This window comes from Ochlerotatus camptorhynchus, unplaced genomic scaffold, assembly GCF_037179485.1.
Source record: "Ochlerotatus camptorhynchus isolate MF236.1 unplaced genomic scaffold, CSIRO-AGI_Acam_v1.1 ptg000139l, whole genome shotgun sequence".
Classification (NCBI taxonomy): Eukaryota; Metazoa; Arthropoda; class Insecta; order Diptera; family Culicidae; genus Ochlerotatus; species Ochlerotatus camptorhynchus.
Genome location: NW_027040629.1, coordinates 305,051 through 318,648, shown reverse-complemented (window position 1 = coordinate 318,648; position 13,598 = coordinate 305,051). Strand labels below are relative to the sequence as shown.

The 13,598-nt window shown below is 38.9% G+C and overlaps 1 protein-coding gene across 6 annotated transcripts in view; it reads left to right on the top strand.

Moving 5' to 3' along the window:
* LOC135700614 (uncharacterized) overlaps positions 1-13,598 on the top strand; it is a 127,535-nt gene that overhangs the window by 82,286 nt on the left and 31,651 nt on the right. The gene's annotated exons all lie outside the window — the stretch shown is intronic.

The window sequence follows — 13,598 nt, the reverse complement described above, 5'->3', positions numbered from 1 at the left end:
ACTTGCGATGGGGTTCATTTGAGCGAAATAAATAAACCCCAAACCAAACAGTAACAGGTTGCGGAAAATTATGGGTATACTTAATTGAATATTTACGACATGTTAAGCGAGTAAGTGGAAACGTGCCGAAGCAGGTTTTAAGCAGGCATAAAAAATAGGTGCTACATGATGATACAATCGAATCCACAAAGAAAGAAATGGAAATTTACAGGTTTGGTGATTGTTTCTTACTTGTCTCCTTTGGTTAGAAACGGAAATGAAGTTCAAAAATAATAGGGTTTAGATTTAATTTCTGTCCTTAAGCATAACTCACGCATTACATTTTTTTAGAACGGATTTGTATAAAACGGTTAAGGATGACTTTTAATTCATTTACCTTTACATGTGAGTCATTTGATTTGATAAAGAGAAATAAATTGTTATAATTTTATTTAAAATATAGCACTGACACTTTATTCCAAATGTGTCCTGAGGATAAAGGTAGGAAAGATGGACTCGCTAAAAGTGCTTTATTTCAAGGAACCGGAAATAAGATTACTCACACCTTATGGGGTTTTTCACTAATTAGGATTGTGGTGGATTATTTCAATTGTTTAACGTGCATCGTAGTTGCTACTCCGTGATTGATCAAACTCAGTGAAATTTGCTCAAACAACTAAATGAATCACTGAAAATAACATTCCGTCTATACACTGAAAATGTATTTTCGTTATTTCTCTGAAAACCGTTTCGTAAAAATCAATATCGTACATACAACACATCTATCATAAATGGTACGAAACATTCGTTTTCCCGGTCATCTGGCGCAATGTCAATATTACGCCTTATTCGTATAATATATAAACTCATCTTCGTACAATCAAACCAACAACTGCGCTTATTGTCTCCTAAAGTTCTGATTGTGTGTTGGAGATGGGATACTGGTTTGACCAATACATGCAAGCTACCATCATAAATCAAAATACTGTTCACGGTTGTTTTATGTCAAAGAAAAAAAATACATGCAAGCAGCAGAAAAAGCAAACGAAATCGAATTACCGCTCCATGAGTACTTGTTATTTGCCTTTAGCCTTTCCCTGTCTCGTAGCACAGATAGAGTGATGGATAAGGTACAGATCTGGCTATAGCAAGGTTCATGATTCGAGTCCGGTCTGAAGCCTCCTTTTATATTTTTGTCATGTTTATCGCTTACAATAATGAAGTTATTTTTACCCATCCTCACTAACACACTCCACATTTTTCGGTCTCCACAACCAACACTTGTGGCCCGCTGGTTGGGTGTAGCGATAGCGAGTGTGGCAGTTCTAACGAAACTAGCTTCATACAATGTACAAATCCATTTCGTTGCAGAAAACAACGAATAAATTCGTAGAACAAACGAGCGATTTCGTTGTATAAACGGAATTTTATTTTCAGTGTACAACGAATCGCTTGTTTGTTCTACGCATCCATTCGTTTTTTTCTGCAACGAAATATATATGTACTTTTAATGTTAAAAATGCCAGAATAAGAATTGATTAGAAGCATTCGTTTACTCAAAAAATGATATGCATACCAAAAAATAAAACAAAGAACAACGAAATTTTCGTTACCAAAATAATAGTGTTTCTGGTTATCATTACATGTACGAAGGCATTTGGTACAATCACGATATAAATTTTTTATTTCACATATGAATTAAATCAACAATTGTAGTCCTCCTCAATAATTGATGAGGAAAAAATAAATCTACTATTATACAAAAGTGTTCAGAGGAATCAGTTCCACCTGAAGAGAAGGCTGCCGCGATAGGTCAACATTTCATCAGGTCCCACAATCTCGGACAAAACATCACCAGCCATCAGGAAGCTGAGGTTGCTGAACATGTAACCAATCTTCACCAATCTCACTTCTAACATCTTTCCCGAGGAATCCGAGATCACGACTGACGAACTGTTGGCTTATATCAAAACTTCCAAAAAACATGAAGGCCCCAGGTTTCGACAACATCCTGAATCTGTAGCTCAAGCACTTGAGTTCCAGATTCCACCACCATCTGGCACTGATTTTCAATCAGTGCCTTAGACTTGGCTACTTCCTCTCGTGCTGGAAGTTAGCTAAAGTCATCCGCATTCGGAAACCTAGGAAGGATCCTTCCTCTCCTTCAAGTTACCGCCCCATCAGCCTTCTCTTAGGGTTACCCAAGCTGTTCGAAAGGGCAGTTTACAGCCGGCTTTAACATAATGCCTGTGTTGAAATGTTTTTCGTAGTGATCGGGTTTAAGTAAAATATGTGGCATAAAATAAATCTTTGTTTTTAAAACAAATCAGCAAAATTTTAATGAATTTTGTTCATTGTAGGGTTTAGATATAATTGGCCTAGTTAGCACAACCCGCTCTTTACCTCTCATTTTCGAACGGATTTTTATACAAATTCGAATCTTTCTACGGCGAGGCTCGGTAGCTCAGAGGATACCGTTTCTGTTTACTGATCAGAAGGTCGGGAGTCAAATCCCGACCCATCTCCTTTCTTGCAATGTTTCACTTTGCCTTATTCTATCCCCACTACATTTTAATGAAAACGAATTCTGCTTTAACCGATCGCATCACTTACTACCACAGTGAATCCTGATCTAAAAATAACCCACCTCACTAACACAACTATCCTTCCCGTGAAACCCGTGGCGATGCAGAGGTGTATTCGGTCTCTAATAACAACGGACGTCGAACTAATCATCCTTTCCTCCCCAAAAGACCATGAGGACGTGGCCAGCGCTGTGATTAATCTATAAATAGATTGAATTAGTGTGCTTTTACATTGAAGATGGATAGCTAATCCAATGCGCCATCTACATGGTTTTCTGTACGAGTGCATTAGTTCTGATCAATGACGGAGGAGCAACTACGAAATACAAGATCTTTTCTAAAAAAAATCGAATGTTTCTACTACAGATGACTTTTAAATTTATTCACCAATTTCGATATAGATTTAAATTTCGTACAAATACATAGGAACGTCATTGGATTATCTATATTATACGGATGAAAGCAAACATTGAGTGGAAAAATGGATTAGCTTGAAGTTCTTCTTTTGATTTTGAGAACCTATTCATACTTTAAGCTCTTACTTAAACATTGTACCAAACGTATAATTAAATCATTAACGCCGAAATTATAGAAATATTTGATGTCTTCAAATCTCACAAATAATCAGCCAAATATACCCAAAACTAAAGGGTGTCCACGATGAAATTGCCACACACAAAATTGATTCGCAAAATTCGAGTTTTCATCCGATTGCCATCAAATTTTCAGGGATTGAGAAATAACTATTAAACTTCATTTTACCATTTTACTCGTATTTTATTAACAGTCCATACGCAAATGCCCGCACCTTGGCCTTAACCCCGGCCATAAGATTCTGCACAACCTGTGAATCAACCGTTTTTTGCATGTAAACCCATACTTTCTTCAGTTCCTCGACTGTCTTCACTACCTTAGGTCGTTTAAGAAGGTGCTGCTTCATAATCGCCCAGTACTTCTCGATGGGGCGGAGCTCCGGAGTGTTGGGAGGGTTGAACATTTTCGGCACGAAATTGACCTGATTGTCCGCATACCACTTCAGCACGTCCTTGGAGTAGTGGCATGAGGCCAAATCCGGCCAGAAGATTGTTGGGACGTTGTGGGCCTTCAGGAGGGGAAGCAGCCGCTTCTGGAGGCACTCTTTTATGTACACCTGTCCGTTCATCGTGTCCTGGGTCACGAAAGGTGCACTCCGCTTCCCGCACGTGCAGATGGCTTGCCAAACCAGGAATTTCTTCGCAAATTTGGACATCTTCTGAGTGCGGACATGCTCCGGAACGCTGAACTTATCCTTGGCCGTGAAAAACAGGTTACCGGGGATCTGTTTGAAGTCGGCCTTCACATATGTTTCGTCGTCCATGATGCAGCATTCAACGTTCGTCAGCATGTTGAGGTACAACTTCCTGGCACGGGTTTTGGCGGACTTGTTCTGCTTCTCGTCGCGATTAGGGGCCTTTTGTACCTTGAACGTTCGAAGCCCAGCCTTAGTTTTGGCCTTCTGGACAAAACTTCGGCTTAGGTGCAGCTTCTTAGCCACATCCCTAACGGAGGCGTTCGGATTTCGGTTGAAGGCCCCAACTTCGCGGTTGTGATTTTTGGTGTTGTACGGAATACTTTTTCCTTCACTTCTGGGCTTCCGATCGGTGGTCAACCGTTCCTCGAACCGCTTAATCACTCGCGACACCGTGGAATTCGCGATTCCCAACGTTTTAGCGATGGAACGATGCGAGAGATCCTTGTTCTCGTGATGAATGCGCAAGATTTTATCACGCACGAGCTGTTCTTTCGACTCCATTTCCGCGAGTTTTGATCACAGGACTTTAAAACTGGATGTAAATAATGCACTTTGAACTAAATCCACCCAAATTTTCATTAAATTCTACCCAACGGTTAAAAAGTTAGAGCAATTTCATAGTGTGGCAATTTCATCGTGGACACCCTTTACACCCACAAATCTCGAACATCATATGATGTGCGATTTCCCAATACACTCCATAAGGATAGTATCATTTAGAACGAACTCACCTTATCAATCCATGATCGACGGCCAATGCAAAGTGGTCCTTGATGGGAATTTTGCAGAAAAGAAGTCCTAGAACTTCTGTTGGGTGAAGTTGATGTGCTTTAAAGTCCCTTCTATTGGTGGTTGTGAACATTAAGGTGATCTTCAAATTAATTAAGATTCAAAAACTAACTTTCTTATTTTTCAAAATAAAGACAACAAAGTTCTGCCTGAGCAAGCAGCAGTGTTCAAAATATTTTATCTGTAACGTTCTCATTTTAGAGATATTTTTTGACTTAGGATTACGTCTTTCAGCAACATATTGGGGGTGCAATTTAAAAAAAAACCAAAATCGACCTCGTTACGAAAAGTGGTCAGGTTCTGACCACTTATAACTCTGTCAATAGCAGATGGATTTTAATTCAAAGCAAGCCAAACGAGTGAAAAAAAATTCAGCGAATCGGCTAAAAGCAATACTTTATCAATTTTCAATAGGTCACTATTGAAAATTACACAAATGTCCAAATGTTGCAATGGTGATCAAAATTATCACCGATTGCCTGCAAACACAGATTTAAAAATCGAATTCCATCCGGTCTCGCCGAACGGTGCTTATTCAATCACCGTGTGTGGTGGTGTCCGGTTGGTCGTCATCAGTAGCAGTATCTACAGTACTTTCGGTGCGTGGCGTTGAACATTGTTCTCCAGTACACAATGAAAGGTTGCCCGCAAGCAGCGAGCTGCTCCCACATGAGCGTCTATTCACCTAAGAATAGCCCCGTGCGGTTTTTCGTTGCTTTTCCATTACTAATTCTGGAAATATCATGTACCAGAATGTTAGTTCAACCACTGAACTAGAAATGCTGATTGTTGAATTCACTAATTGACAATCGGAAAGCTATGAAAAACAGCGCTGGGCCATTTTACCTCAGGGGTGCGTTTTGAACCATCCTACCATAACTTTTAACATGAAGGCTGAAACGGGGCGATGTGCGGTTTCTATAGGTGAAGAGCATGCAAACAAGTCGACTCTTTCGTTCTCCCAGTTTCGAATGCTCCAACAGACGTGACATAACGTCTGTTGCTGTATTAGAACGCGATGAGAATGAAAGAGTCGACTAGTTTCCTTGCACCTCACTTGTAAATAGCGGACATCTGGCTCGGTAGTTCATGTGATAGTTCTTTCAACACGGTGAACTGTTCCTTTCTTTTTCACTCCACCGAAAGGACTAATACCGTCAACTCGAATACATGCGTCTTTCCTAATTCACAGACTGAAAATGTAAAAAAAAATCATGATCATTATGGCAATGATCATGATCTAATCACGGTTGTTCATCAGTTGTTCATAATCGGAACAACTTCTTGTACTCAGCTGTACGCATTAAGATCTATAGTTTGTAGCGTGTACTCACAACAACCCTTGGTAACTCACTGTTTAAAATGCTTAATGCGTATTAGTATTAAGAGTCAGATTGCATCGCTAGCTTATGATGATGCCAATAAATCTTATAGCAGGTGTGTACGTATTCATTGATCGCTAGAAGGGATTTTTTGACATCACTGCGCCAGCCTCATCTGTGTTGAACAGCCCAATAGCTCAGCATAACTCAGCCATCTCGACAAACTAGCGGCGCCGGTGGTGTAGTATTAAGCGTGATTGCCTCTCACCCCAGCAGGCCTGGGTTCAATCCCAGTCGGCGCCGCCGGGATGCTCTGAGGCATAACATCTCTGAACACGCCTTCCTTCGGAAGGGAAGTAAAGCCGTTGGTCCCCGGTTCATGAGTTGATGGGTGGATAGGTAGGGTCCAGGTGTGGGAGCTGCCTCCCTGGCGTCGGTAGCATTGGTGCTCAGCACGGAAAACAAGATCGATAGAAAACAAATCAAAGGAAAAAAAAAATCTCGACAAACTCATCTTTTCAGAACCATGATAAATTTGTTAAAGAGTATTTTCTGAACATTCGTCAAGGTCATCAATCGAATGTCAGTTCCCATAAGTTTTGGGGTGCAATTTCAAAAACCAAAGTCGGTCGAGGCATGAAAATGGTCGGATTTTTATGTAGGATTTTAATTCTTTATACGATGTTCTCACACGCCAAGTTGGCAAAATTGATGGCTGTGGCCAAATCGACCGTGACAAACGTTTTAAAAGTGTTCGTGGAGCGTTTGTCGACCGCCAGAAAGCCTGGAAGCGGCTGCAATCGTAATCCGGACGTGGCAGCGACAATGAAGAAGGTGGCGGTGAAATATAAGCGGAATCCTAACCTCTCCATCCCACGTGGTTGAAATCGTCGTTTTTGCGCGCTTAATTAATAACATCTTTATTCTGATATTTAGGGCTATGGTGTCTTCTGAGAAGTTTATCAATAAATGTATGCGCTTCTTTTGGGCTTTTCAGCACAAGGATTGATCCCCCTTAAAGTGAGATAGAAAATTTATTTTTTCAATTTTACAATATACAGGGTTGGTGTCTTCACAAAAGTTCGAGAAATCGTTCTTTTGAATAACTTTGTCGAAGACACCTAAACCGTAACTTGCTCACTTTTGGAGATATGTTACGTTATTTGTCGACAACCCCTTAAAAGTGGTTTTTTAATCATAACTTTTTTATTATAACTTTTTCGACTTTGAGATGTTCTAAAAAGTTATAGACAACGCTAAAATACAAAACTTTGTCCAGCATAGCAACCCTGTAGTTTTTCAAATTAAAAAGTTATTATTTTTTTTTGTTTTTTTGGCCATTTTTTATGTACTTGTAACTCAATGTGGTGCAAAATGGTGCAAGTTATCAACCATGCATGTGAAACTACAAGTAATTTACTTTAAGATGATGGCAAAACTCTTAGACTGTAAGCGACTGTAAGATATGTTTAGTGTAAAAGCAATTAATCATATTATAGTCATTCTCAACCACGTACCCAGTGTTACTTCATTTTTTTTTAATATGTGTAAGTGAGATCATGCCTACATGTATAATATTGATATGGTTGTCGTGGTGACAGTGTTCGTTTGTTTATCTAGTGGTTCAGTTTTCAAGCTTGAGTATTTGACTACACACAAATGGCTTCCACAGGTACGTTTTTTTTAACTTTACTGCATTTTTTGTGAAAGTTATGTGTTGAAACATTTTTGAATAAATTTTTATTCCTTTAGTTGAAATAGAAAAACGACATCTGTTTTCAATATGGAAAGCAGCAGGAAGATATTTACCAACCAAAAATCACAGCGTGTTCAAAGAGGTGCTCAAATATTATTTGATTGATTCCGACATTATGCCGGAAGTTGCTGTGGAGGTTGCAAAGTACACAAAAGTTACTTGTGATGCTTTTCAAAAACTGTGGCTTAAATATAACCGTTCAGCATGCAAGGTGTTGCATAACCATGTTGAATTTTTTGATAAACCGTTTAAGCTTCCTGCAAGTATCCTGAACATGCTTCCTTCATCATCAACAAGTGCCCAAATCGGTCGTAAACCAATTCCTTTCGACAAATGCAGTGAATCAACAAAGAGAAGAAAAACAGCGGCCATTCGTGAAAATCATCCAGTGGAAGAACTTGTGTTTGCAACGCAAATAAAGCTTCGCGAATCAGGACAAAAACATGCTGCTGACATTCTTAAAGAGGCTACGCAGACAAGTCCATCGCGGGCAAGAAGGATTGCTAAAGCATGGGAAAAATCATCAAATCATCCATTGTATGAGTACAGTGATGCTAAAGCTTTGGCATTATTAATAGATGCAAAGTTATCTAAGGCACAGTACATCAAAATTCAATCGGGAGCGAAAGATCTAAACGCAAATATATATCCACCATATCATCGCATCCTAGAAGCCAAAAAAAGCTGCTATCCCGATGAGGACTATATAGCAGTCAGCGACACGTGTGTGGAAGTCAAATTGCAACAATTGTTGGACCATACTTCGGAACGAATCATTGATGCTAATGAGGAAAATTTGGACAACTATTCAGATGAGGAGCTTCTAGACATCAAATTGACGGTTAAGTGGGGGATGGATGGCAGCTCTGGAAATCCGGAGTACAACCAAAGATTTGAAAATGACGATGGTTCAAAAAGTGAAGCGAACATATTCATCACCTCACTAGTTCCAATGGTTGCGGAAACAAATGGGAAGTATTTTTTTTGTAATCCTCGGCCATCATCGACTCGGTTATGCCGGCCGATAAGAATACAAATGATTTCTGAAACTACTGAACTTGCTGTTCTAGAGAAAAACTATATTGAACAACAAATTGAGAAGCTATCGCCAACTAAAATCACGAAATACGGACGTGACATGCGTATTCAGTATTGCATGTTACTAACTATGGTAGACGGGAAGATATGTTCTGCGCTAACAGGCACAAAATCGTCACAAAGGTGTTTTATTTGCTTAGCGAAACCGACCGATATGAACGACATTGATAGAGTTCGACAACTAAAAGAAGCTGAGTCAGCATTCCAGTACGGATTATCACCACTGCACGCGTGGATAAGATTTTTTGAATATTTTATCCATGTTGCATATAAACTTGAAACGAAGAAATGGCAGGCACGGGGCGAAGATAAGCAGAAAATGCTAGAACGTAAAAAGAAAATTCAGAAGCAATTGAAGGTGGAAATGGGGATGAATGTAGATCAACCACGACCTGGAGGATCCGGAACATCCAATAACGGAAACCTTGCTCGTAAATTTTTTGCAAATGCTGAAAAGGTAGCGGAGATCACTGGACTCGATCATATAGCCATCCAGCGCTGTGGTTCTATTCTTCAATCCATAGGATCAGGTTATGAAATCGATACAGTAACGTTTGACAAATATTGCATTGAGACAGCCCGCTTATTAGTCACCTTATACCCGTGGTATTATTTACCAGTAAGCGTTCATAAAGTCCTTGTTCATGGGTCTTCCATAATCAACCATTTTATGGTCCCGATTGGCCAACTTTCTGAGGAAGCGCAGGAAGCGAGAAATAAAGATTGGAAAAGGTAGGTAAATACAAACATTTTATGTATGTGCATTTTATTACCAATGTTTATCCGACAAACAGGTACCGTGAATTCAACACTCGAAAAGTTTCGAGACAAGCCACGAATCGAGATCTCATCAATATGCTTCTTGTGTCATCTGATCCTTTGATCACAAGCATTCGTGGATGGCCAAAAAAATTGGAAAAATAGTTTTCAGAGGACGCAAAAAGTCTTCTGAAGAATTTTCATCATGACAGCAAGAATGACAACGAGGATGATAACGAGAATGACAGCGAGAATGACAGCGAGAATGAATGAAATAGATAGGTTGTGAAATATTTGAATCCAGGAGTTTTTGATTATCAACAGAATCCCTAATAAAGATAAATAATAATAATATCAACAGAATAGAAGAAAACGAAAAATTATGAAATGTGCGTACGTATTTTTTACTAAAAATGATTGAATGCACTTACACTAAACATATCTTACAGTCGCTTACAGTCTAAGAGTTTTGCCATCATCTTAAAGTAAATTACTTGTAGTTTCACATGCATGGTTGATAACTTGCACCATTTTGCACCACATTGAGTTACAAGTACATAAAAAATGGCCAAAAAAACAAAAAAAAATAATAACTTTTTAATTTGAAAAACTACAGGGTTGCTATGCTGGACAAAGTTTTGTATTTTAGCGTTGTCTATAACTTTTTAGAACATCTCAAAGTCGAAAAAGTTATAATAAAAAAGTTATGATTAAAAAACCACTTTTAAGGGGTTGTCGACAAATAACGTAACATATCTCCAAAAGTGAGCAAGTTACGGTTTAGGTGTCTTCGACAAGGTTATTCAAAAGAATGATTTCTCGAACTTTTGTGAAGACACCAACCCTGTATATTGTAAAATTGAAAAAATAAATTTTCTATCTCACTTTAAGGGGGATTAATCCTTGTGCTGAAAAGCCCAAAAGAAGCGCATACATTTATTGATAAACTTCTCAGAAGACACCATAGCCCTAAATATCAGAATAAAGATGTTATTAATTAAGCGCGCAAAAACGACGATTTCAACCACTGTGCATCCGGGACGTCGCTGGCAAGCTCAATGTCTCCCATACTACTGTGCAGAGGGTCAAGAAACGAACCGGGTTGTCGACGCTTAAGAAGGTGAAGATTACAAACAAAACACGTCGGCAAAGCAGCTGTAAACGAATCTGGTCACAAAGTTCGACTGTGTCGTTATACCACATCAGCAAAAGGGAAGGTGGCTGAAATTTTCATAACCATCAAACTATCCAAGTTCCCGAAAAAATATCTCGTCTGGCAGGACATATGCACGTGTGGTCTAAAAAACGGCATTTTCATTACAACTGGAACTATCAATCAAGAGTCCTACGTCCAGGAGTGCCTGGAAAAGCGGGTGCTACAATTCCTAAAGCAACATAATAGACCTGTGCTGTTCTGGCCGGACTTGACGAGCTGCAACTATGGGAAAAAAGGCAATGGAGTGGTACGATGCGAACAACGTGGTTGTGGTACCCAAAGACCACAACCCTCCCAAAAGCCCAGAACTCCACCCTATCGAACGGTATTGGGCCTTGGTCAAACGGAATCTCAAAAAACTAATAAATCCATTGAAAACGAGCAGCAGTTTAAATCTAACTGGCGTTCGGCGGCGAATAAGGTCGATGAGACCACTGTGCAAAATTTCATGGAACGGGTTAAGCGGAAGGCACGGCAGTTCGGATTTGGCAAACCAAAAGACTAAACGAACATTTTTTCCTTTAAATATATGAATTGAACTACCAAAAGAAAGATAAGATTTTTTTTAAGGCTTTTTTAAAGAGATTTTTAGCCTTAGGCTAGTTCATCTCTAAGAAAGATAAGAAGATTTTTGTGATATGAATTTTGACTGAAAGAAACGATTTTTTTGTCGACCGATTTCCAGTCTTTATCAAGGTTGCCCTCACGAACCCTCGATTCACTGAAGAAGGAGAAAAAAGCCGCACCGCTACTGATTGGGTTTTGTTGTTCGTCGTGAACCACTCTGGGCCATCTATGCCAATCGATTTACCCTCGTTCCAATCAACATACAGCTCGCAAGCCTCACCCTAATAGCTCAGCATTACTAAACCATCACGATTTAGTATTTTCTATATTTTCGTTTTTTTTTATTATCTATGGAGTAAACCTAAAATTTCATAAGTTTTTTTGCACAAAAATGCGTACTTTTGTCATAAGAAAACGAGACGTTTAGCTTTTGAAAAAATGACTTCTCTCGATGATTTTTAGTTCGATATAACGTAACTGTCACTTTTGACTTCCATCGCTGATTTTTCGTAAACGATCATTCAAACAAGCAAGTTAATAATACCATCGAACAGATGAGATAATCCCACATCTATTGGTAATATTAATTTGTATGATTCAATTGTTATTAGCGAGATATTGACGATGGAAGTCAAAAGTGACAGTTACGTTATATCAACAATCAATACGAAACTAACGATTTTAAATTGGCTCACCACTTTAGTAGCCTATTGATCCCAAGCAAACGATTAACGTACCCTATTCTAGTTGAAATTCTATTACTACACTATGTTTGTTTTGATTCGCTATGAAAGTTTGACAGATAACATCAGGGGTGTGTGGATTCATGCAGAACATGCAGGGGTGAGTGAAATAGCTTGGGACTGCTTGGGACCGTTGTTCTGGTACTGAGTGAGCCAAAAATAATAATGATTTTCTTCGGGACCCAGTGGTCTTAGAGTTACCTCTATGGTTATATCGAGGTATACCTGTAGTTCAAAGCAAACCTACACGGAACCGAAAAATTACCCAAAATTAAGTTCTTTTCACTCATCTCCCATGCCCGTTCAATAAGCCAATTTTCAGTAAACCACTTATAGTAGTTTACATTTCACTACGGCAAACATAATTTCTTACTCGTGAGTATTTTCTACCCAAAATCAAGTTCAATTGACTCAAATTTGAGAATATCTCATATACTCACTAGTAGCTTATTGAACGATATTCATGAGAAAGTCGAATCACTCGTTCCGTTTTTGATAACAACAAAAATTGAGAGTGGTATGCAAAACTCAAAATTACCCAAAATTAAGTTAAAAGAACTTAAATTTACGGAGATGAACCAGCGTCTGGCTGAAAATCTCCTTAATAAAGACAACCAACCAACCAACCAACTTAAATTTAGAGTATTTTGTTTCTCTGTGTATACCAACGGGTATAGGGGAAGACTTCCAAACTCTATCTTGAATTGTTTGTATTCTGTGTAACCACAGAGAACAGACGTCCAACTCAAGTCAGAAACATGTGTAAACTTATATTTTAGTAACTGGTAACATGGCCGTTACGTGGCGCTGGCAACTTTTGATTTGCTCTAAAAATTTGCCACTAAGGCTTATTTGGCGCTAGAGTCGATCAATTTTCTGTTGAAAATTACCACTGGTTGCTAACGACACTAAGTGTCACGGGTAGTTTTAGCAACGCTAATGACAAATTTGTCAAAAAGGGTGTATGTTGGGCACTCGACGTGGACGTTGCTTGAGTGCAATGTAAATCTTCACATATGTTTCGATCGAGCCTCAACGTCTATTCGCTGTGGTGTAACCATTACTCCGGCGTAGTGATTAACATCCATACCTCTCACGCCAAATTCACGAGTTCCATTCGCATCCTGGATAAGTCACGAATGACCCAAAAAGTGTTCATAATATATATAAAAATAATAATTAAAAACGAAACTGTCTGGTGCTGTAGAGTAATTGATTCATTCAAATCACGGACACGAAAAATTCTGCTAGTAACTATTAAAATCGATATATGTACTTACAAATTACATTTTCTTTCCAGCACATTTAAAATAACGAATTAGCAAGGCGATCATTTTCCTCATGGTAGACTCAACTCTCGAATGTGCATTGCCAACCAACTGCATTTGCATCAGCAAGAGTAAATCAGGTTGAGTGGAATGTATCGGTTATTTTTTGCTCGGTTTCCAATCTCAAATAGCGCACGGCCGTTGAATCTAACTCATATTTTAGTT